Consider the following 24,214-nt stretch of genomic DNA (forward strand, 5'->3'; position numbering starts at 1 on the left):
GTTAATAGACAATATCCCTACAACGTTACTAGCTTGCCATTATCTCCATCCAGTGAAAGGATATACATGAATAACCATAGCTGAGAAAAGTTGCATCGAGAAATGTTTCCGCCTGTTGCTCAAACAACAACGTTTTGTCACCTAGCAGCAGTTAATTGTACTGGTAGCTCATTAACCTAGTATCTCGTCACTGCAGGTCTGAAATTGAAAGAAGTTGAAGTACACTCATTATCCGATCTAAATAAGAGGACCATTTGGTCGCTAGACGTGGTGGTCATTAGGGACGGATTACTTGCTCGGCTTGGACTGGGAAAGGGGAAAAAATGGATGGAGACGTTTTCAATGGAATCGCCCTTGCATCTGCCATGAGCGATTTAATGAAGCAATGGAAAATCTAAGTCTGTATGGCTAGATAAAAATTTGAACCTTGATACTCCCGAATACTATATCAGTACCTTAACCACTATTCAATTATTTTCAGGTGAAAAATAAAGTATTCTTTTCCTGTGCGAAATCTCCTATTGGACTGACATTGGTGTTGGGTGGTTGTCTATGGGTGATTAAGTTTTGACTGAATTCAGATATGTCTTTGTTACGATATATGTGTGAATATAAATAAATTTTGTACGGAGTGACTATACCTGTACACTTGAAATTGTCTTCAAATTATAAATAAATAAAACACGCCGCGAGGCTGAACAGTCATATTGACGCGCTAGGCGTTTGATTTATTTTATTTGAGAGCGATAATCACAAGCATATATGATTCTTGGCAGAAATAATACACTTCAATCTGCCGTACTCAGTAAATTTTGGTACTGTTGTCCCAACATAATTTCCTACAAAAAAGTTTGAAAAGGAAGTGGGATGATAATTTCAGATAGTTTGTTTTCTTTTCATTTTTACTGTGTGAAATTCCTTTCCTAGTTCATGTACTGTTTTACATTTTCGGGTGACACCGTGTAGTTATAATTATTATTTCACTGTCTCATGCGAATTTGACCAATAACGCACTAATTCTGATGTAGTAATGCTTAGAAAGCACACTTTCGACAAATTGCACAATACTTTCCATTATTTTCGTGGTTTCTCAGGAAATGAGTAACGTTTAAAGCTGAGCGTTGTGAGTTGTGTCATTGATGTCCGCCAGTTCAGATTTGCATTTCTCCTGTCAGTCAAGCTCGCGTCCATACCACCGACCTCATACATAATATCGACGTCTGTTAAAATTACGCGAATGCTGCTAATCTTGTACAACAGTTTAGAATAACGTGATCAGTAATTATGAGCAGCTACATAGTCGCAGCAAAAATCCACAGTGATACTGGGTATGTTTATTCCAGTTACAGATTACAAAGTTTTTGTACCAGGTTACTAACTATGGTGAATAATAACCATCTCAGACCTACAAACCACCACAGAGATATATTTTCCAAAGTCCAATAAATTGAGGAAGCAAGTCATCAAATATCAATTTATGCATAAAGGGACCCTCGCATACCTGAATACACACGATGTTTTTTATTTGCACCGAGTCAGCTGACTTGTAAGTTTCACAAAGATCAGTATTGACTCTATCGCTATCCCTTAGAGCACAACTGACCTCGTTTCTGCGTGTGTGAAGGGATGGGCAGTGTTGATGAAGGTAGGACTACTCTCTCAGCAGTACAATGTGTTCCGTTCGAGAAATTTTCAGTCCAGTTTCAAATTTAATTATACATTTCATATTAATACATTCTCTTTAGCAGACAGTATTAATGCGTTGTTGCATCTAAATAGAGAAGACCATGCACAAAATAAGTGGCAGAGACAACCAGCTTGACCGAAGAATATGTCCTCCACGTTTCGCAATGAGATACAAAGTTAATTATCATTTTTCACATTTGTTTATTAATGTCGCGTTTCGAAATGTTGGTGCTCAAGGCCAGGCACTGAACCGGTAAACGAAACACCTAACTGGTTCTTATACTAAGAAAAATGCTGTTTATTAAGTAGACAAAGCCGGCCCATGTGACCGAGCGGTTCTAGGCGCTTCAGTCCGGAACCGCGCTGCTGCTACGGTCGCAGATTCGAATCCTGCCTCGGGCATGGATGTGTGTGATGTCCTTAGGTTAATTAGGTTTAAGTAGTTATAAGTCTATGGGACTGATGACCTCAGATGTTAAGTCCCATAGTGCTTAGACCCATTTGAACCATTTGAATTAGACAAAAGTTTTAATAACTTACTTTCCCTACGTTGAGGATAATATCAGATTCCACTGCGGGGAGGACGTACTGCGCCATATTCGATAACCAGCTATTCAGCACTGTGGGGCGGAGAAAAAGGAAGAAAGTAAACGTTTAATGACCCATCGGCGAAGCGGGTATCACAGACTTAGTACCTCTAGAGACTGAAGTAGGATGAAAAAGGAAATCGCTCTTAACTTTTCAAGGAGACCATCCCGGGATTTACCTCGAGTGATTCTGAGAAAATAAGGAGTACCTAAAACTGGATGGACGAGCAGGGATTCGAACCGTTGTTCTTCGGAGCACGAGTCCTGTATCTTACCAGTGAGTCACTTCTCTTTCTTTCGCCAAGAGCGTAGCGTCTAAGCTTGGAATGATCACGTATCACATTCGCTCTGCTGCTGTGAACAGGATATTAAGAAAGATGAGTTGCATTGCTGCAAAGGAGGGAACTCATCGAGCCAGGTACGATCTCAATATTAATGAAAGCAACCTATCCAAGTTTCGTCGATTTATATGACAGTCTTGTCTCGGTTTCGCTGGTACTGTGTAGATGTGACAACAGATATTCGGCAGAACGCCAGCCTAAGCAAAGTAAAAGCTAGACGAGCAAGTGAGCTACAAACACGCGGCCCAGCGGACAGTAATCAATCTCTGGCAAAATTTGGACGGCGGGGCCATTTCAGCAATGACTCAAGTTTCGAACTTCGCACCACCACCATGATCTGACGGTGGTTATCACACTGGACTCGCATTCAGGAGGACGACGCGTCCGGCCATCCTGATTTAGGTTTTCCGTGATGTCCCTAAATCGCTCCAGGCAAATCCTGGGATGGTTAATGGGCACGGCCGACTTGCTTCCCCATCATTCCCTAATCCGATGGGACCGACGACCTCGCTGTTTGGTCCGCTTTTCCAAATCAAGCAACCAGCCAACCATGATCAGAAACCAATCGTGACATTATTACCGGAGTAGAAGAATCCATCGTACGAAACCTGCAACATGCGGTCGTGCATTATCCTGCTGAAATGCAGGGTTTCGCAGGGATTGTATGAAGGGTAGAGCCAAGGGTCGTAACACACCTGAAATGTAACGTCCACTGTTCAAAGTGCCGTCAATGCGAACAAGAGGTGACCGAGACGTGTAACCAATGGCACCCCATACCGTCACGCCGGGTGATACGCCAGTATGGCGATGACGAAAAAACGCTTCCAAAGTGCGTTCACCGCGATGTCGCCAAACACGGATGCGACCATCATGACGCTGTAAACAGAACCTGGATTCATCCGAAAAAATGACGTTTTGCCATTCGTGTACCCAGGTTCGTCGTTGAGTAGTCCATCGCATGCGCTCCTGTCTGGGATGCAGCGTCAAGGGTAACCGCAGCCATGGTCTCCGAGCTGATAGTCCATGCTGTTGCAAACGTCGTCGAACTGTTCGTGCAGATGGTTGTTGTCCTGCAAACGTCCCCATCTGTTGACTCAGGGATCGAGACGTGGCTGCACGATCCGTTACAGCCATGCAGATAAGATGCCTGTCATCTCGACTGATAGTGATACGAGGCCATTAGGATGCAGCACAGCATTCCGTATTACCATTCTGAACCCACCGATTCCATATTCTACTAACAGTCATTGGATCTCGACCAACGCGAGCAGCAATGTGGCGATACGATAAACCGCAATCGCGATAGGCTAAAATCCGACCTTTATCAAAGTCGGAAACGTGATGGTACGCATTTCTCCCCCTTACACGAGGCATCACAACGTTTCACCAGGCAACGCCGGTCTACTGCTGTTTGTGTATGAGAAATCGGTAGGAAACTTTCCTCATGTCAGCACTTTGTAGGTGTCGCCACCGGCGCCAACCTTGTGTGAATGGCCTGGAAAGCTAATCATTTGCATATCACAGCGTCTTCTTCCGGTCGGTTAAATTTCGCGTCTGTAGCACGTCATCTTCGTGGTGTAGCAATTTTAATGCCCAGTAGTGTACTACCGAAAAACGGGAAGTAGCTCCTAGGGAAGGAGGAAATGCAGTGGAACTTCACGGGTTGAGAGGGTATGTGACGTTATTTTAATGATTACAAAACACACTCAAATTTACAGAGAACTTGTCAGTACGAGCCCACTTGTCAGTATGACGTTGCGCCCCCTCTGGTCTGAATATATGCACTGATACGGTCGGAAGAGTATCAAACATCTGGTGTTTACTCTCCTGAAGTAAGTTGGTGCACAAATGTTGTAACTGGTCCCTGATATACTAAGTACTGCAACTGGGGCGGAGATGATGTTCGAGCTGGTTCCACACTTTTTCAATGGAGGACAGACCTGGAGATGTTGCTGCGCAGGGGAGTGCCTGAATATCGCGAAAACGGTTCCTATAGACGTGCCGTGTGCGGAAGAGCATTGTTCTGTTGGAAATTGGCACCACGATAGCGTCGGACGAGAGGTAACAGGTGAACGAGTAGGATGTCTGTGATGTGTCGTTGTGCCGTCAGACTTCCTTCAGTCACCACTAGCCGTGATCTGACGTCATCAGATGTCTCTTTCCCCCCCCCCCCCCCCCACTCACATACACTACGACGCCAAGGTAACATCGCTGCGCTTCTCCAAAACACTGCAATAACGGGACCTCTCCCCATGTAGCCGCCATAATTGCCGACGATGATTACTCGCAGTAGAACAGGAACACAGTGCGACGGCGTTCGTCAGCAGTCCATGATTCTCGGCCATGGTGCCACTCCAAACGCAGCCGTTTGTGTTGTGGATGTAACAGTATCCTGCACATGGGACTGCAGCTGCCTGGTCCGGCTGCTGGTAACCTCTGACCAAATAGTGATGACACAGAATGTTGCTGGGGCTCCGTCACTTGTTCTCGGATGGAAATGGAAATGTCGTGTGACGAGGGCCTCCCGTCGGGTAGACCGTACGCCTGGTGCAAGTCTTTCGATTTGACGCCACTTCGGCGACTTGCGCGTCGATGGGGATGAAATGATGATGATTGGGACAACACAACACCCAGTCCCTGAGCGGAGAAAATCTCCGACCCAGCCGGGAATCGAACCCGGGCCCTTTGGATTGACATTCCGTCACGCTGACCACTCAGCTACCAGAGGCGGACTGTTCTCGGATGACAGGTGCTGATATAGGCGTTACGATGTGCTCGGTACACAGTATGACGGTCCTTCCTTATGGTTGTCAGATGTGGTCGACCGCAACCGAGATGAGTACCCCTGCACTGCAGGCAGTCCAACATCGGGCCACTGTCACATCAGAATGCCCCACAAATCTGGTTCAAAAAATGGTTCGAATGGCTCTGAGCACTATGGGACTTAACATCTGAGGTCATCAGTCCCCTAGAACTTAGAACTACTTAACCCTAACTAACCTAAAGAAATCACACACACACATCCATGCCCGAGGCAGGATTCGAACCTGCGACCGTAGCGGTCGCGCGGTTCCAGACTGAAGCGCCTAGAACCGCTCGGCCAAACCCACAAATCTGGACATCACACGATTCGACCAGCCGGCCAAATGGAGACTTACCATTTGAGGACCCTTTCAAACTCAGACAGGTGCTGATAACGCTGTCTGACGTGAGTTCGTGGCATCTCCTTGTCCTTCACACTGATCATTCATATCAGATGCTGATTACGCGTCTCAGATGCCCTTCCAGGTTTGGTAACAACACTAAGCACGAACAACACTAATGCTCTCTGGTGGTCGAACTGCCTGTCACAGAGAAGTGCAACTCTAATCATTTACATATCTGCTGATGGTGTACATGTACGAAGTTACACTGACATCTAACCATGTCCTCAGGATACTTCACACATTTGTCAGGCAGTGTTTATTTTTGAGCCTCAGGTCACACAGATGGTATTATGACTGGTTTTGACTCCCTATTTTGACCGAGCGGTGTGGCGCAATGATTGGCACACTGGACTCGCATTCCGGAGGACGACGATTCAAACCCGCGACCGACCGTCCTGATTTAGCTTTCCCATTATTTTCCTAAATCGCTTCACGCAAATGTCGGGTTGGTTCCATTGAAAGGGCACTGCTGTCCTCCTTCCTCATCCTCCCCTAATCCGATGGGACCGACGACCTCGCTGTTTGGTCCCCTCCCCCAAACCAACAAACCAACCAATTCCTTATTGTGAGCGCTTCCCACGGCACGTCGACGTGTTATTATGTAACACATTCACATTACCTGATGTTGCCGAGTCTGATGGTAAAGTGATAAATTAAAGGTCTGAAACAATTCTGGGCGGACTACAGAATATTTCAGTCTGTCTTTACCTTCTAAATCATGTGAAGATGCACCAGGATCCAACTGTAGTTCGGATTACATGTTAAACTGTAGATCCCCTTTCCCTCGTAGGATTACTGAGGTAGGTTAGGACCATGCAAGTGAGCGAAGTGGCGTCCAATTGAACTACTTATACCAGGCCGTTGAGCCATACGTAATTACTATTACTATCTGGTCATGATGACATTTGTGTGACTCGAGGCTAAACAATACAACAAAAAATTCAAGATTATGTCGTCTGCCAAAAATACATAAACATAGATACCAATCGGACCAATATATGGTGTGAAGAACAGACGAATGAGTGCAGAACATGGACTGAGAATAAATCAAAGATAGGCGAAAGTAATGGGGTGTAGAAGAAATGAGACTACCGATAAACTTAACATCAAAATTAGGGACCACTAAGTAGACGAATTAAAGACTGCACATGACACACGAAGTTAGGAGCATGTAAGAAGCAGACTAGCATAGAAAAAGAAGGCAATTCCCGCTAAAGACGGCTGCTGGTATCAAACATAGCCTGAATACGAGAACTAAATTTTTGGGAGTGAACGTTTGGAGAACAGCATTGTATGGAAGTGATTTATAGGGCGTCGGAAAACCAGACAGAAGAGAATCGAAGCATTTGAGATGTGGTTCTATAGAAGAGTGTTGAAAACAAGGTGAACTGATAAGGTAAGAAATGTGGAGGTTCTCCGCAGACTCGGCGAGAAAGGACCATATGGCTCAAATGGCTCTGAGAACTATGGGACTTAACTGCTGAGGTCATCAGTCCCCTAGAACTTAGAACTACTTAAACCTAACGAACCTAAGGACATCACACACATCCATGCCCGAGGCAGGATTCGAACCTGCGACCGTAGCAGTCGCGCGGTTCCAGACTGCAGCGCCTAGAACCGCTCGGCCACCCTGGCCGGCAAGGACCATATGGAAACCACTGACAAGGAGAACGGACAGGATAACAGGGCAGCTGTTGAGACATAATGGAATAACTTCCATGCTAGAGGGAGCTGCAGAAGGTAAGAACTATAGAGGAAGAGAGAGATTGGAATACGCCCAACAAATAACTGAGGAAGTTGGGTTGAAGGACCGCTTTGAGATGAAATGGTTGGCACAGGAGAGGAAGTAAAAAAAAAGAAGGCAGTGCTATTATTCGGCCTCATACCTACAGATTGGCGAAACATCTAAATAAGCTTCTGGCGTCTGATGTCGATCTCCGTAATCATCACATTTTTACTTCTAATGCATTTGTTGATTTACTCAAAGACATTCATTTTATGCCATGTCTAGAAATGGCATGTCTATTTACAAAGGTGCCAGGGGGAGAAAGGTTGGATCTTTCAGTCGATCATTTAACACCTTCCATTATATGTCTTCCAACTCGTCGTGATAATTTCTTGCTATATTACTAGTGACCACAAGGTAGTTGCAGCGAGACTGAATACCATAATATCCAAACCTACTAAAAATAAACATAAAACACATCTGTTTAAAAAGGCGGATAAAATTTCGCTAGACATATTCCTAAGAGACAGTCTCTATTCCTTCCAAACGAACTATGTATGAGTAGATCCGACGTGGTTTAAATTCAAAGAAAAAATATCGACAGTAACTGAGAGATATATACCAAATAAATTAGTAACAGGCGGTACTGATCCTCCCCTTTTTACACGGAACAGGTCAGAATATTGTTGCAGAAGCAACGGAAAGAGCATGCCGAATTTAAAACATCAGTGATGATTTAAAGTTCCAAATTCAGTGTGAAATTCGACATGTTGGAGGAAATACAGTTTAAACTTTGTGGTAGGTACAAAACGTCGTCCGGGATCTGTGAGAAAGCGTACGCAGAAAGTTATTTTGAACAATTAGTCCCGGAGTCCACGCGAAATATGGGAGAGTGTCACAGAAATGTAACAGGATTTGGGCTGGACATCATTAAAAGAAAGGCGTTTTTCGTTGCGACGGAATCTTCTCACGAAATTCCAGTCACCAACTTTCTCCTCCGAATGCGAAAATATGTTGTTGACACCGACCTACATAGGGAGAAACGGTCACCACGATAAAATAAGGGAAATCAGAGCTCGTACGGGAAGATATAGGTGTTCGTTCTTTCCACGCGCTATTCCAGATTGGAATAATTGAGAATTGTGAAGGTGGTTCTATGAACCCACTGCCAGGCACTTAAATGTGATTTGCACAGTATCCATGTAGATGTAGATGTAGATTAAGTGTAAATGGTTGCGAAAACGTACTTGACCTCTTAGCAACAAATAATCCTGTGCAAATAGGGAGCATCCCTACGGATACGGTGATTAGTGACCACAAGGCTGTTGTAACGAGACTGAATACCGTAACATACAAACCTATCAAAAATAAACGCAAAATACATCTTAAAAAAAAGTTAAAAATCCGCTTGACGGCTTCCTAATAGACAGTCTTCACTCCTTCGATTTGACTATGTAAGCGGAAGCCAGATGTAATAGTACTGTCGGTAACTGACAGACTTATGCCATAAAAATTAATAAGAGATGGTACTGAAGCCCCACAGTACACGAATCAGATCAGAACACTATTGCAGAACCAACGAAAAAAGCATATCAAATTTAAAAGAATGTAAAACCTCAAGGTTGGTGAGGATTTACAGAAGCTCGAACCGTAGAGCGAAATTCAAAGCTAGATGCTTTTAATAGTTTCCACAAGGAATCTCTATCTCGAAATCTGGCAGAAAATTCAAAGAGATTCTGCTCGTATGTAAAGTACACCAACAGAAAGACACAGTCAATACCTTCAATGCACGATAACAATGGTGATTTTACTGATGACAGTGCCACTAAAGCAGATTTACTAAACATTGTTATCCGAAATTCCTTCACTCGAAGAAGATGAAATAAATATTCCAGAATTCGAATCAAGAACAACCGCCAACATGGACAACTAGAAGTAGATATGCTCGGTGGCTGACACAAAGCTCCATATTTACCAATCATATGTAACCGTTTTCTCGACGAAAGATCAGTACCTAAAGACTGGAAAGTTGCACAGGTCACACCAGTACCCACGAAAGGAAATAGGAGTAATTCAATTAATTACAAACCCATAACAGTAACGTCGATTTGCAGTCGGATTTTGGAACATTATCAGTCATCTCGAAGAAAACGATTTATTGACAAACAGCCAACATGGATTCAGAAAATATCGTTATTGTGAAACACATATCGCTCTTTATTCTCACTAAAAAAAAATGGTTCAAATGGCTCTGACCACTAAGCGACTTAACTTCTGAGGTCATCAGTCGCCTAGAACTTAGAGCTAATTAAACCTAACTAACCTAAGGACATCACACACATCCATGCCCGAGGCAGGATTCGAACCTGCGACCGTAGCGGTCTCTCGGTTCCAGACTGGAGCGCCTAGAACCGCACGGCCACTCCGGCCGGCTTATTCTTACTAAGTAATGAGTGCTATTGACAGGGATGTCAGATTGACTCCATATTTTTAGATTTCCAGAAGGCTTTTGGCACTGTTACTCACAAATGACTTCTGATCAAATTGCGTGCCTATGGAGTATAGTCGCAGTTGTGCGACTGGATTCATGACTGCCTGTCAGAAAGGTCCGAGTTCAGAGTAACTGACAGAAAGCCATGGAGTAAAATAGAAGTAATATCTGGCATTTCCCAAGGAAGTGTTACATTCCCTCTGCTGTTCCTCATCTACATAAACGACCTAGGAGACAATCTGAACAGCCCTCTTAGATCGTTTGCAGATTATGCTGTCACTTACCGTCTTAAAAAGTCATCAGGTGATCAAAAGAAATTGCAAAACGATTTAGACAAGTTGTCTGTACGATGAGAAAAGTGGGAATTTACTCTAAATAATGAAAGGTGTGAAATCATCCACATGAGTACTAAAAAGAATCCGCTAAATTTCGGTTAGACGATAAATCACACAAATCTAAAGGATTTAAATTCCGATCGCTTAGGTAATGTTATGAGTAAAGTAACCTAAAGACTGAGATTTATTGGCAGAACACTTAGAAAGCGGAACAGGGCTACTAAAGAGACTGCTTACACTACGCTTGTCCGACCTCTTCTGGAGTACTGCTGAGCGCTGTGGGACCTGCACCAATTAAGATCGACAGAGATAAAAAAGTTCAAAGAACGGCGGCTCGTTTTGTACTGTCGCGAAATAGGGGACACAAGCCACAGATTCGACACGCGAGTTGGGGTGGCAATCAATAAAACAAAGGCGTTTTTCGTTGCGGCAGGATCTTCACGTGAAACTGCAATCACCAGCTTTCTCCTCGGAGTGTGAAAATATTTTGTTGGCGCTCACCTACATGTGGAGGAATGACCATTGTAATATAATAAGACAAATCAGAGCTCGCACGGTAGAGAATTAGGTTGATGGTGGTTCGATGAACCCTATGCCAAGCACTTAATTGCGAATTGTAATCATCTACAGGTACAATTCAATGCGAGGTGCATTTAACAGTTTCCAAATAGAAACTCGAAATATGGCAGAAAATCCAAAGAAATTCTTGCCATACGTAAAGAACACAAGCGGCAAGGCAAAGTCTATATCTTCTCCACTACATGATAGCAACGGTTATATTGCCGATGTCAGCGTCACTAAAGCGGAGTTACTAAACACGGTCTTCTGAATTTCTTTCATCAAAGAAGACGAAGCAAATATTCCATAATTTGAAACAAGAACAGCTGCCAGCATGAGTACCTCAGAAGTAGATAACGCTGGTGCAGCGAAGCAAATCGAATCACTTAATAAAGAAAAGTCTTCCCAGTCCTGACTGTATGCCAAATAGGTTCTTTTCAGAGTATGCTGATATAATTGTTCCATTACATGCACCCGATTGCTCGACGAAAGATTCGTACCTGAAGGCTGAAATATTAGAGGAAATAGGAGTAATCCGCTGAATTACAGACCCATATCACTAACATCGATTTGCAATATGAAGTGGGAACATATACTGTGTTCGAAAATTATGAATTATCTCGAAGAAAACGACCTATTGACACACAGTGAGCACGGATTCATAAAATATCGCTCGTGTGAAACACAATTAGTTCTTTATTCTTAGCAATGAGTGCTATCAACAGGGGATCTCAAACTGATTCTTTATTTGTACGAGGGCAGTTCAATAAGTAATGCAACACATTTTTTTTCTCGGCCAATTTTGGTTGAAAAAACCGGAAATTTCTTGTGGAATATTTTCAAACATTCCGGCTTCGCCTCGTATAGTTTCATTGACTTCCGACAGGTGGCAGCGCTGTACGGAGCTGTTAAAATGGCGTCTGTAATGGATGTGCGTTGCAAACAACGGGCAGTGATCGAGTTTCTTTTGGCGGAAAACCAGGGCATCTCAGATATTCATAGGCGCTTGCAGAATGTCTACGGTGATCTGGCAGTGGACAAAAGCACGGTGAGTCGTTGGGCAAACCGTGTGTCATCATCGCCGCAAGGTCAAGCAAGACTGTCTGATCTCCCGCGTGCGGGCCGGCCGTGCACAGCTGTGACTCCTGCAATGGCGGAGCATGCGAACACACTCGTTTGAGATGATCGACGGATCACCATCAAACAACTCAGTGCTCAACTTGACATCTCTGCTGGTAGTGCTGTCACAATTGTTCACCAGTTGGGATATTCAAAGGTTTGTTCCCGCTGGGTCCCTCATTGTCTAACCGAACACCATAAAGAGCAAAGGAGAACCATCTGTGCGGAATTGCTTGCTCGTCATGTGGCTGAGGATGACAATTTCTTGTCAAAGATTGTTACAGGCGATGAAACATGGGTTCATCACTTCGAACCTGATACAAAACGGCAATCAATGGAGTGGCGCCACACCCACTTCCCTACCAAGAAAAAGTTTAAAGCCATACCCTCAGCCGGTAAAGTCATGGTTACAGTCTTCTGGGATGCTGAAGGGGTTATTCTGTTCGATGTCCTTCCCCATGGTCAAACGATCAACTCTGAAGTGTATTGTGCTACTCTTCAGAAATTGAAGAAACGACTTCAGCGTGTTCGTAGGCACAAAAATCTGAACGAACTTCTCCTTCTTCATGACAACGCAAGACCTCACACAAGTCTCCGCACCCGAGAGGAGCTCACAAAACTTCAGTGGACTGTTCTTCCTCATGCACCCTACAGCCCCGATCTCGCACCGTCGGATTTCCATATGTTTGGCCCAATGAAGGACGCAATCCATGGGAGGCACTACGCGGATGATGAAGAAGTTATTAATGCAGTACGACGTTGGCTCCGACATCGACGAGTGGAATGGTACCGTGCAGGCATACAGGCCCTCATTTCAAGGTGGCGTAAGGCCGTAGCATTGAATGGAGATTACGTTGAAAAATAGTGTTGTGTAGCTAAAAGATTGGGAAATAACCTGGTGTATTTCAATGCTGAATAAAACAACCCCTGTTTCAGAAAAAAATGTGTTGCATTACTTATTGAACTGCCCTCGTATATTTCCAGAACGATTTCGATAGCATTCCTCACAAGCGTCTTCTATCCAAATTTCGTGCCTATGGAGTATCGTATCAGTTGTGCGACTGGAACCCTTATTTCCTGTCAGAAAGGCCACAATTCGTAGTAACTGAAAGAAAGTCATCGCATCTCCCTTTCCATAAGAAAGACCTCTGTCGTTCCTAATCTACACTATGTGATGAAAACTATCCGGACACCTGGCTGAAAATGACTTACAAATTCGTGGCACCCTCCATCGGTAATGCTGTAATTCAGTAGGGTGTTGGCCCACCCGTAGCCTTGATAGCTTGCACTCTCGCAGGCATACGTTCAATCATGTGTTGGAAGGTTTCTTGGAGAATGGCAGGCCATTCTTCACGGAGTGCTGCACTGAGGAGAGGTATCGATATCCATCGGTGAGGCCTGGCACGAAGTCGGCGTTCCAAAACATCCCAGAGGTGTTCTATAGGATTCAGGTCAGGACTCTGTGCAGGAAAGTCCATTACAGGGATGTTATTGGCGTGTAACCACTCCGCCTCAGGCCGTGCATTATGAACAGGTACTCGATCGTGTTGAAAGACACAATCGCCATCCCCGAATTGCTCTTCAACAGTGGGAAGCAAGAAGATGCTTAAAACATCAATGTAGGCCTCTGCTGTGATAGTGACACGCAAAACAACAAAGGGTGCAAGCCCCCTCCATGAAAAACACGACCACACCGTAACACCACCGCCTCTGAATTTTGCTGTTGGCACTACACACGCTGGTACTCGTAGATGACGCTCACCGGGCATTCGCCATACACACACACTGCCATCGAATCGCCACATTGTCTACCGTGATTCGTCACTCCACACAACGTTTTCCCACTGTTCAATCGTCCAATGTTTACACTTCTTTCACCAAGCGAGGCGTCATTTGGCATTTACAGGCGTGATGTGTGGCTTATGAGCAGCCGCTCGACCATGAAATTGAAGTTTTCTCATCTCCCGTCAAACTGTCATAGTACTTGCAGTGGATCCTGATGCAATTTGGAATTCCTGTGTGATTGTCAGGATAGATGTCTGCCAATTACACATTACGACCCTCTTCAAGTGTCGGCGGTCTCTGTCACTCAACAGACGAAGTCGGTCTGTACGCTTTTGTTCTGTACGTGTCCCTTCGCGTTTCCATTTCACTATCACATCGGAAACAGTGGACCTAGGGATGTTTAGAAGAGTGGAAACCTACAGATGTGTGACACATGTGACACCCAATCGCCTGACCACGTTCAAAATCGGTTAGTTCCGCGGAGCGCCCCATTCTGCTCTCTCACGATGCCTAATGGCTACTGAGGTCGCTGATATGGAGTACCTGGCAGTAGGTGGCAGCACAATGCACCTAATATGAAAAACGTATGTTTTTTTTTAGGAGGGGGGGGGGGGGTGGTCCGAATACTTATGATCAAATCTAAGAATCCCTCATATAGTAATGTCATCAGAACATCAAAACCAATTGAAAAATGATTTAGACAAGATATCTGTATGGTGCGCGAAGTGGCAATTGACACTAAATAATGAAACGTGTGAGGTCATCCAAATGAATATTAAAAGGAATCCCTTAAATTTCGGTTACATGATAAATGGCGTAAATCTAAAGCCTGTCATTTCAGTTAATTGCCTAAAGATTCCAACACCTTAAACTGGAAATATCACACAGATAAAGTTGTGGGTAAGGCGAATCAAAGACGCTTAGAAGGTGCAACAGATCCACTAAAGAGACTGCCTACACTACGCTTGTCCGTCGTCTGCTAGAATATTTCTGTGCGGTTTGGGATCCTTACCAGTTACGATTGACGGTGGACATCGAAAAAGTTCAAAGAAGGGCAGCTCGTCTTCTACTATCGTCAAATAGGGGAGAGAATGTCACGGACATGATACGCGAGTTGGGGTGGCAATCATTGAAACAAATACGTTTTTCGTTGCGGCGAGATTTTTTCACAAAATTTCAGTCACCAGCTTTATCTCTCGAAAGCAAAAATATTCTGTTGGCACCTACCTACATAAGAAGAATTGATCATAGTAATAAAATAAGAGAAAGCAGTGCTCTCGTGGAAACATTTAAGCGATTGTTTTTCTCGCATGCTGTTCGAGAGTGGAACGGTAGAGAAATAGTGTGAAAGTGGTTCGATGAACCCTTTGCCAGGCACTTAAGCGTGAACTGCAGGGCAGTCATGTATTTGTAGGTGGAGAGAGGAATACATTGTCGCCAGCAATTGCTAAATTCTTCACGGGAGATTTTGAAGGACACCTCTGGAACTACGCACAGCGTGTTTCTACAGATACACTGACGGAAAAAAAAAAAATCGCTGCACGAAGAAGTTGTGCGACATTATCGAAAAATGGCAGGCGTGTTTCTGCATCTAAAAGATCTATATCTACATCTACATTTATACTCCGCAAGTCACCCAACGGTGTGTGGCGGAGGGCACTTTACGTGCCACTGTCATTGCCTCCCTTTCCTGTTCCAGTCGCGTATGGTTCGCGGGAAGAACGACTACCGGAAAGCCTCCGTGCGCGCTCGAATCTCTCTAATTTTACATTTGTGATCTCCTCGGGAGGTATAAGTAGGGGGAAACAATATATTCGATACCTCATCCAGAAACGCACCCTCTCAAAACCTGGACAGCAAGCTAAACCGCGATGCAGAGCGCCTCTCTTGCAAAGTCTGCCACTTGAGTTTGCTAAACATCTCCGTAACGCTATCACGCTTACCAATAATATAGATAATGTGTAATCAAATTTCGCGCCAGTCGCTTAAGAGTGGCGCTAGTAGAGCCATTGTTGTTGTTGTTGTTGTGGTCTTCAGTCCTGAGACTGGTTTGATGCAGCTCTCCATGCTACTCTATCCTGTGCAAGCTTCTTCATCTCCCAGTACCTACTGCAACCTACATCCTTCTGAATCTGCTTAGTGTATTCATCTCTTGGTCTCCCTCTACAATTTTTACCCTCCACGCTGCCCTCCAATACTAAATTGGTGATCCCTTTATGCCTCAGAACATGTCCTACCAACCGATCCCTTCTTCTAGTCAAGTTGCGCCACAAATTTCTCTTCTCTCCAGTTCTATTCAATACCTCCTCATTAGTTATATGATCTACCCATCTAATCTTCAGCATTCTTCTGTAGCACCACATCTCGAAAACTTCTATTCTCTTCTTGTCCAAACTAGTTATCGTCCATGTTTCACTTCCATACATGGCTACACTCCATACAAATACTTTCAAAATAGACTTCCTGACACTTAAATCTATACTCGATGTTAACAAATTTCTCTTCATCAGAAATACTTTCCTTGCCATTGCCAGTCTACATTTTATATCCTCTCTACTTCGACCATCATCAGTTATTTTGCTCCCCAAATAGCAAAACTTCTTTACTACTTTAAGTGTCTCATTTCCTAATCTAATTCCCTCAGCATCACCCGACTTAATTCGACTACATTCCATTATCCTCGTTTTGCTTTTGTTGATGTTCATCTTATATCCTCCTTTCAAGACACTTTACATTCCGTTCAACTGCTCTTCTAAGTCCTTTGCTGTCTCTGACAGAATTACAATGTCATCGACGAACCTCAAAGTTTTTATTTCTTCTCCACGGATTTTAATACCTACTCCGAATTTTTCTTTTGTTTCCTTTACTGCTTGCTCAATATACAGATTGAATAACATCGGGGAGAGGCTACAACCCTGTCTCACTCCCTTCCCAACCACTGCTTCCCTTTCATGTCTCTCGACTCTTATAACTGCCATCTGGTTTCTGTACAAATTGTAAATAGCCTTTCGCTCCCTGTATTTTACCCCTGCCACCTTCAGAATTTGAAAGAGAGTATTCCAGACAACATTGTCAAAAGCTTTCTCTAAGTCTACAAATGCTAGAAATGTAGGTTTGTCTTTCCTTAATCTAGCTTCTAAGATAAGTCGTAGGGTCAGTGTTGCCTCACGTGTTCCTATATTTCCACGGAAACCAAACTGATCTTCCCCGAGGTCGGCTTCTACCAGTTTTTCCATTCATCTGAATTCGCGTAAGTATTTTGCATCCGTGACTTATTAAACTGATAGTTCGGTAATTTTCACATCTGTCAGTACCTGCTTTCTTTGGGATTGGAATTATTATATTCTTCTTGAAGTCTGAGGGTATTTCGCCTGTTTCATACATCTTGCTCACCAGATGGTATAGTTTTGTCAGGACTGGCTCTCCCAAGGCCGTCAGTAGTTCTAATGGAATGTTGTCTACTCCCGGGGCAAGTTTCGACTTAGGTTTTTCAGTGCTCTGTCAAACTCTTCACGCAATATCATATCTCCCATTTCATCTTCATCTAAATCGTCTTCCATTTCCATAATATTGTCCTCAAGTACATCACCCCTGTATAGACCCTCTATATACTCCTTCCACCTTTCTGCTTTCCCTTCTTTGCTTACAACTGGGTTTCCATCTGAGCTCTTGATATTCATGCAAGTGGTTCTCTTTTCTCCAAAGGTCGCTTTAATTTTCCTGTACGCAGTATCTATCTTACCCCTCGTGAGATAAGCCTCTACATTCTTACATTTGTCCTCTAACCATCCCTGTTTGGCAATTTGGCACTTGCTGTCGATCTCATTTTTGAGACGTTTGTTTTCCTTTTTGTCTGCTTCATTTACTGCATTTTTATATTTTCTCCTTTTATCAATTAAATTCAATATTTCTTCTGTTACCGAAGGATTTCTACTAGCCCTCGTCTTTTTACCTACTTGGTCCTCTGCTGCCTTCACTACTTCATCTCTCAAAGCTACCCATTCTTCTTCTACAGTATTTCATTCCCCCATTCCTGTCAATTGTTCCCTTGTGCTCTGTCTGAAACTCTGTATAACCTCTGGTTTAGTCAGTTTATCCAGATCCCATCTCCTTAAATTCCCACCTTTTTGCAGTTTCTTCAGTTTTAGTCTACAGTTCATAACCAATAGATTGTGGTCAGAGTCCACATCTGCCCCTGGAAGTGTCTTACAATTTAAAACCTGGTTCCTAAATCTCTGTCTTACCGTGTCATAATCTAGAGCCATTATGAGGACGTAGATCAGTTTTGCTTTAAATACAAGCTGTAAAAGTCGTTATCGTTAGTTACTTTTGAGATTGGTAATTTGATGTTAGTCAAGACGACAAAGATGCCTTTATCAACACCTCACTGTGTATGAACGAGATCGTGTAATTTGTCTGCGAGAAGCTAGATGTTCCTTCTGTGTTATTTCAGGATGACTTGGCAGGAACGTAGCCACTGCACATGGTTGTTGGCAGTGGTTGTCACTGGACTATACGGTCGCAAAAAGACCGGGTCCTGACGGCCTCGTGGCCCTACCGAGAGATAAGATCGTCGTGTCCGGCGTATGACTCTGGCGCATCCTACTGCATCTGCGGCAGCAATTTGAGCAGCAGTTGGCACCACAGTGACACAACGAACTGTCACAAATCGGTTACTTCAAGGACAGCTCCGAGCCAAACGCCCTGAAGAGTGCATTCTACTGACCGCAAACCACCGCCACTTGCGGCTTCAGTCGTGACAAGCAAGAGTTCATTGGAGAGCAGAGTGGAGGTCTGCTGTGTTTTCTGATGGAAGTTAGTTCTAGCTCGCTGCCAGTGATGGCCGTCTGTTAGTTAGAAGGAGGCCAGTTGAGGACCTACAGCCAACGCATCTGCGGCCTACACACTGGATCTACACGTGGTATGATCCGAGGTGCCGTTTCGTATGACAGCTCTCGTGGTTATCCCACGCACCCTGACAGCAAAATTGTAGGTCAGTGTGGTGATTCGACCTGTTGTGCTACCATTCATTAACAGCATTCTAGGGGGTGTTTTCCAACAGGATAACACTCGTCCACATACCGCTGCTGTAAGAGTGACGACATGTTGCCTTGACCTGCTCGATCGCCAGATCTGTCTCCAATCAAGCACATGTGGGACACCAGCAGACGACAGCTCCAGCGTCATCCACAAACAGCATTAACCGTCCCTGCTTTGCTGGCTGTACCTTACAGCACAATGCATACACGTTTTCATGACTGCGTTCAACATTCTGGCGGTTACACAGGTTATTAATGTACCTGCATTTCACATTTGCAATCGCTTTTCTGAAAGTATTTGTATGGAGTGTAGCCAAGTATGGAAGTGAAACATGGACGATAAATAGGTTAGACAAGAAGAGAATAGAAGCTTTCGAAATGTGGTGCTACAGAAGAATGCTGAAGATTACATGGGTAGATCACATAACTAATGAGGAGGTATTGAATAGGATTGGGGAGAAGAGAAGTTTGTGGCACAACTTGACTAGAAGAAGGGATCGGTTGGTAGGACATGTTCTGAGGCATCAACGGATCACCAATTTAGTGTTGGAGGGCAGCGTGGAGGGTAAAAATCGTAGAGGGAGACCAAGAGATGAATACACTAAGCAGATTGAGAAGGATGTAGGTTGCAGTAGGTATTGGGAGGTGAAGAAGCTTGCACAGGATAGAGTAGCATGGAGTGCTGCATCAAACCAGTCTCAGGACTGAAGACCACAACAACAACAACCTCGCGCTTGTATTAACCTGAGATCTTGCAATGTTAATCGAAATGATGTTACCTAGGCAAGTGTAGTCCCGAAATTTCATTACTCTACATTAATTTTTTTTGGTGTAGTGATTTTTTCCATCAATGTATGTATACGACGCGTTCCTCTTCTGGCCTAACGATATGGACGCACTGTATCAGTTCAGGGACCACATGAGTTCCAGGTTCATGATGGAAGTTTCAATTTCTGGAGAAGTTGGTTGAACGACGGCGAGTTACCATTTATATACAGATCTTTATCGAAATCAACGCAGTTTCCAACACTCAAATCGGAAGAATTCGTTCCTGAGTATCTAAATACACACGAGCACAGACAATTTCAGATCACGACAATTTGGAATGTACACACAGCAAAAAACGTTTTGCATCACCCCTGTTCCCAGAACTCCTGAAGACAGATGTTGACTGTGGATATTGTATCACAGACACAATCCCTTTACTGTTGAGAGATGTCACTAAAAGCGACCAAAGATGTAAACAACCATGCATGAGCAGTGCCTATTAGACGGAGGGGGTCCGATAGCCGATCAGTAGAGCCAGTAGAGCATTCGAAGTCATCTGGTAAGATTCAGTACTAGTTTTTGTTAGCCAAACAAAATTAATTACTGCTACTTATAAAGATACTAGCGGAAATTTGTTTTTCGTGAGAGTAGCGAAATGTTCTTATCACTGTATCGCAAGTACTACTACTACTACTATTACTATTATTAGTGGTGCTAGCAGTTGTATGATATGTAAGAGCCATGTTTGCTATTCAGTTTCATTAAGTGCCATGGCTAGAGTTAACTTGGGCCGCCAACATTTCGTAACCCTTTGCGAAGGAAAGTTTCCGCAGTTATCTTTGTAAAGTAAATCCTCATAAAAATGCAAACACGCGTTAAGTTCTACCGTTGTATACATCTCTGGCATACATATGTGTTTCTAGGAACAGATGTTACACCTCGTGCTGGCCTACCATCCTCTTCGTCTAGAGCAAGTCCATATGCCAGGAGACCGAGCGAGGTGGCGCAGTGGTTAGACACTGGACTCGCATTCGGGAGGACGACGGTTCAACCCCGTGTCCGGCCATCCTGATTTAGGTTTTCCATGATTTCCCTAAATCGCTCCAGGCAAATGCCGGGATGGTTCCTTTCAAAGGGCACGGCCGACTTCCTTCCCCGTGCTTGCCTAATCCGATGAGACCGATGACCTCGCTGTCTGGTCTCCTTCCCCAAAACAACCCAACCCAACCCATATGCCAGGCCACCACCCTTGACGAAAGGAGCATTGCCAGAAACAGACGAGACGAAGATGCTCAGTACCACAGAATTACATTGGCTGGTGCTGCTGGAGCAACTGAAGCTCACTCGACTTCAAATGGATAAAGAAGCTATGTTAATGAACTTTCTTAATATAAAGATGAATAATGTAAACAGTTTGCAACAGGAGGAAAATGAAAATAGTTTGATGTATATACCGTTCTGTAGATTGTGTTATTCCTTTTGTTGTAGACGATCAGTAGTTCTGTATCTTTTCATAAATAAAAAATTCAAAATCCTGCATTTTGTATCAGAGCTGCAATTTCTTGTCTTCTTTGACGTCCTGTCCGAAGAATACCCGCTTCAGTTAAAGGCTCCTCCTCCTCATTATCATCATCTTCATGTAAATCCTGTGCTGTGTCTTCAAAATCTTTATCTTGTAGATGTTTCGCAACATTATACAGTATAAAGCAGCAAGCTATTATTATTGGAACATTTGGTAAGGCAACTCTACACATATACTGCAAAACAGGAAACCGTCTCTTCAGCTGACCAAAGCAACGCTCTATCACAACTCTTTCTTTTTTTAAAAGGTTATTGAATGACTTGTGACTGTCCTCAGTTGGATTACGAGAGGTTCAAATGGCTCTGAGCACTATGGGACTCAACTTCTGAGGTCATTAGTCCCCTCGAACTTAGAACTAGTTAAACCTAACTAACCTAAGGACATCACACACATCCATGCCCGAGGCAGGATTCGAACCTGCGACCGTAGAGGTCTCGCGGTTCCAGACTGCAGCGCCTAGAACCGCACGGCCACTTCGGCCGGCTGATTACGAAAGGGGGTCATCAGCCAGGGCTCTAGGCCATACCCTTCATCACCCAAAAGAATAGTGTTCTTACATTCATTCAGCACCTACCAGACATTTGAATTTCTCCTTATTCGATTGTCATGTACTGACCTGGGCCAGCTAGCCTCAACACTAGTCAATTGTTTCTTCACAATGCATGTAGCCTGCACATTTATACTAGCAAAACCCTTTCTGTTGATATATTCGTCGCCAAATTCCACAGGTTTTGGAATGTGTACATGTGTACAGTCAATTTCACCAATAGCACTTGGAAATTTACATCTTTGTAGCCACAATTTTTTTTTTTTTTTTTTTTTTTTTTTTTTTTTTTTTTAGCCACAGCAATATCTTGTATTGATGACGGAAACTTGATCCACAAATCAGCTTTTTCATTATCTTTTTAGAAACACTACTCTCTGTTTTATACACTGTAGTTTGATGAATTCCCATTTCTACTGCTATTCCAGACTGGAATCCTGGATCAGATACATACCGAAGTAAGATCTTCATCTTCTGTTCCGACGATAGAGCTCCACCTCTTCTTTCCCCTGTCTCTTCAAAAAATGCTTTGCAATCCGCTCAACATTTTCTTCGTTGAAACGATACAGAGTTTTATAATTCTCTCCAGGTGGACATCGACGTGGACTGTAGCATTTTTCGCGGCGTAAACGTGCTGCTATTTGAGCCATATCTGCACTCTGCAAACGTGAGCCTGCTACTGACCAGCCTTCAAGTTTTACAAGCAATTGCTTCCAGAATGAAGTCAGAGCTTCTCTTCATTCTTACAGTTCATCTAATACCGAAGGAAGAGCTCAAGGGGAAAGCAAAAGTTTTCATTGTTCTTTTTCTCCCAGAAGCAGAAGCTTTTGCTTCACATTTTATTCCTAAATTCCAAAGCTTTAGCTTCTAAATTCGAAAGTAAAGCATTTGCTTCACTTTATTCTTACGGACCAATGGATGACTTGTTCAAGAGGAAGAGCTTCACAAATTGAGCACGTCAGTAACGTGCTGATCCACCTCTGGCCCTTATGCAAGCATTTGTTCGGCTTGGCACTGATTGATACAATTTTTGGACATCCTCCTGAGGGATATCGTGCCAAATTCTGACCAGATGGCGTGTTGGATCGTAAAAATCCGGAGATGGTTGAAGGGCCCTGTCCATAATATTCCAAACGTTCTCAATTGGTAAGAGATCCGTCGACTATGCTGATCAAGGCAGGGTTTTGGAAAGCACGAAACCAAGCAGTAGAAACTCTCACCGTGTGGGGGCGAGCATTATCCCGCTGAAATGTAAGCCCACGAAGGCTTACCATGAAGGGTAACAAAATGGGGCGTACGATGTCGGCGACGTACCACTATGCTGTAAGGAATGCCATTCAGCAAAAGGTGTCTTAACATCAGAAGGTTCTACCAGCATCTTTTGTACATCAGCTACGGCTTGCAGAGTTGGAATGGGATCACAATGCGCAGTATGACCAAATAACGGGTGATAAAAAAGTCAATATAAATTTGAAAACTTAATAAACCACGGAATGTAGATAGAGAGGTAAAAATTGACACACATGCTTGGAATGACATGGGGTTTTATTAGAACCACAACATATTGCTAGACGCGCGAAAGTTCTCTTGCGCGCGTCGTTTGGTGATGATCGTGTGCTCAGCCGCCACTTTCGTCATGCTTGGCCTCCCAGGTCCCCAGACCTCAGTCCGTGCAATTATTGGCTTTGGGGTTATCTGAAATCGCAAGTGTATCGTGATCGAACATCTCTAGGGATGCTGAAAGACAACATCCGACGCCAATGCCTCACCATAACTCCGGACATGCTTTACAGTGCTGTTCACAGCATTATTCCTCGACTACAGCTATTGTTGAGGAATGATGGTGGACATATTGAGCATTTCCTGTAAAGAACATCATCTTTGCTTTGTCTTACTTTGTTATGCTAATTATTGCTATTCTGTTCACATGAAGCGGCATCTGTCGGACATTTTTTGACCTTTTGTATTTTTTTGTTCTAGTAAAACCCCATGTCATTCCAAGCATGTGTGTCAATTTGTACCTCTCTATCTGCATCATTCCGTGATTTATTCAGTTTTCAAATTTGTACTGACTTTTTGAGCACCCGGTACATGTACAAACAAACAAGTGATTACAATTTCACAAAAAATGGATGACTTGTTCAAGAGAAAGAGCTTCACAAATTGAGCACGTCAGTAACGTGCTGATCCACCTCTAGCCCTTATGCAAGCATTTGTTCGGCTTGGCACTGATTGATACAATTTTTGGATATCACCCTGAGGGATATCGTGCCAAATTCTGACCAGTTGGCGTGTTAGATAGTCAAAATCCAGAGATGGCTGAAGGGCCCTGTCCATAATATTCCAAACGTTCTCAATTGGGAACAGATCCGTCGACTACGTTGATCAAGGCAGGGTTTGGAAAGCACGAAACCAAGCAGTAGAAACTCTCCCCGTGTGCGGGCGAG

This window comes from Schistocerca piceifrons, chromosome 5 (assembly GCF_021461385.2).
Source record: "Schistocerca piceifrons isolate TAMUIC-IGC-003096 chromosome 5, iqSchPice1.1, whole genome shotgun sequence".
NCBI lineage: Eukaryota > Metazoa > Arthropoda > Insecta > Orthoptera > Acrididae > Schistocerca > Schistocerca piceifrons.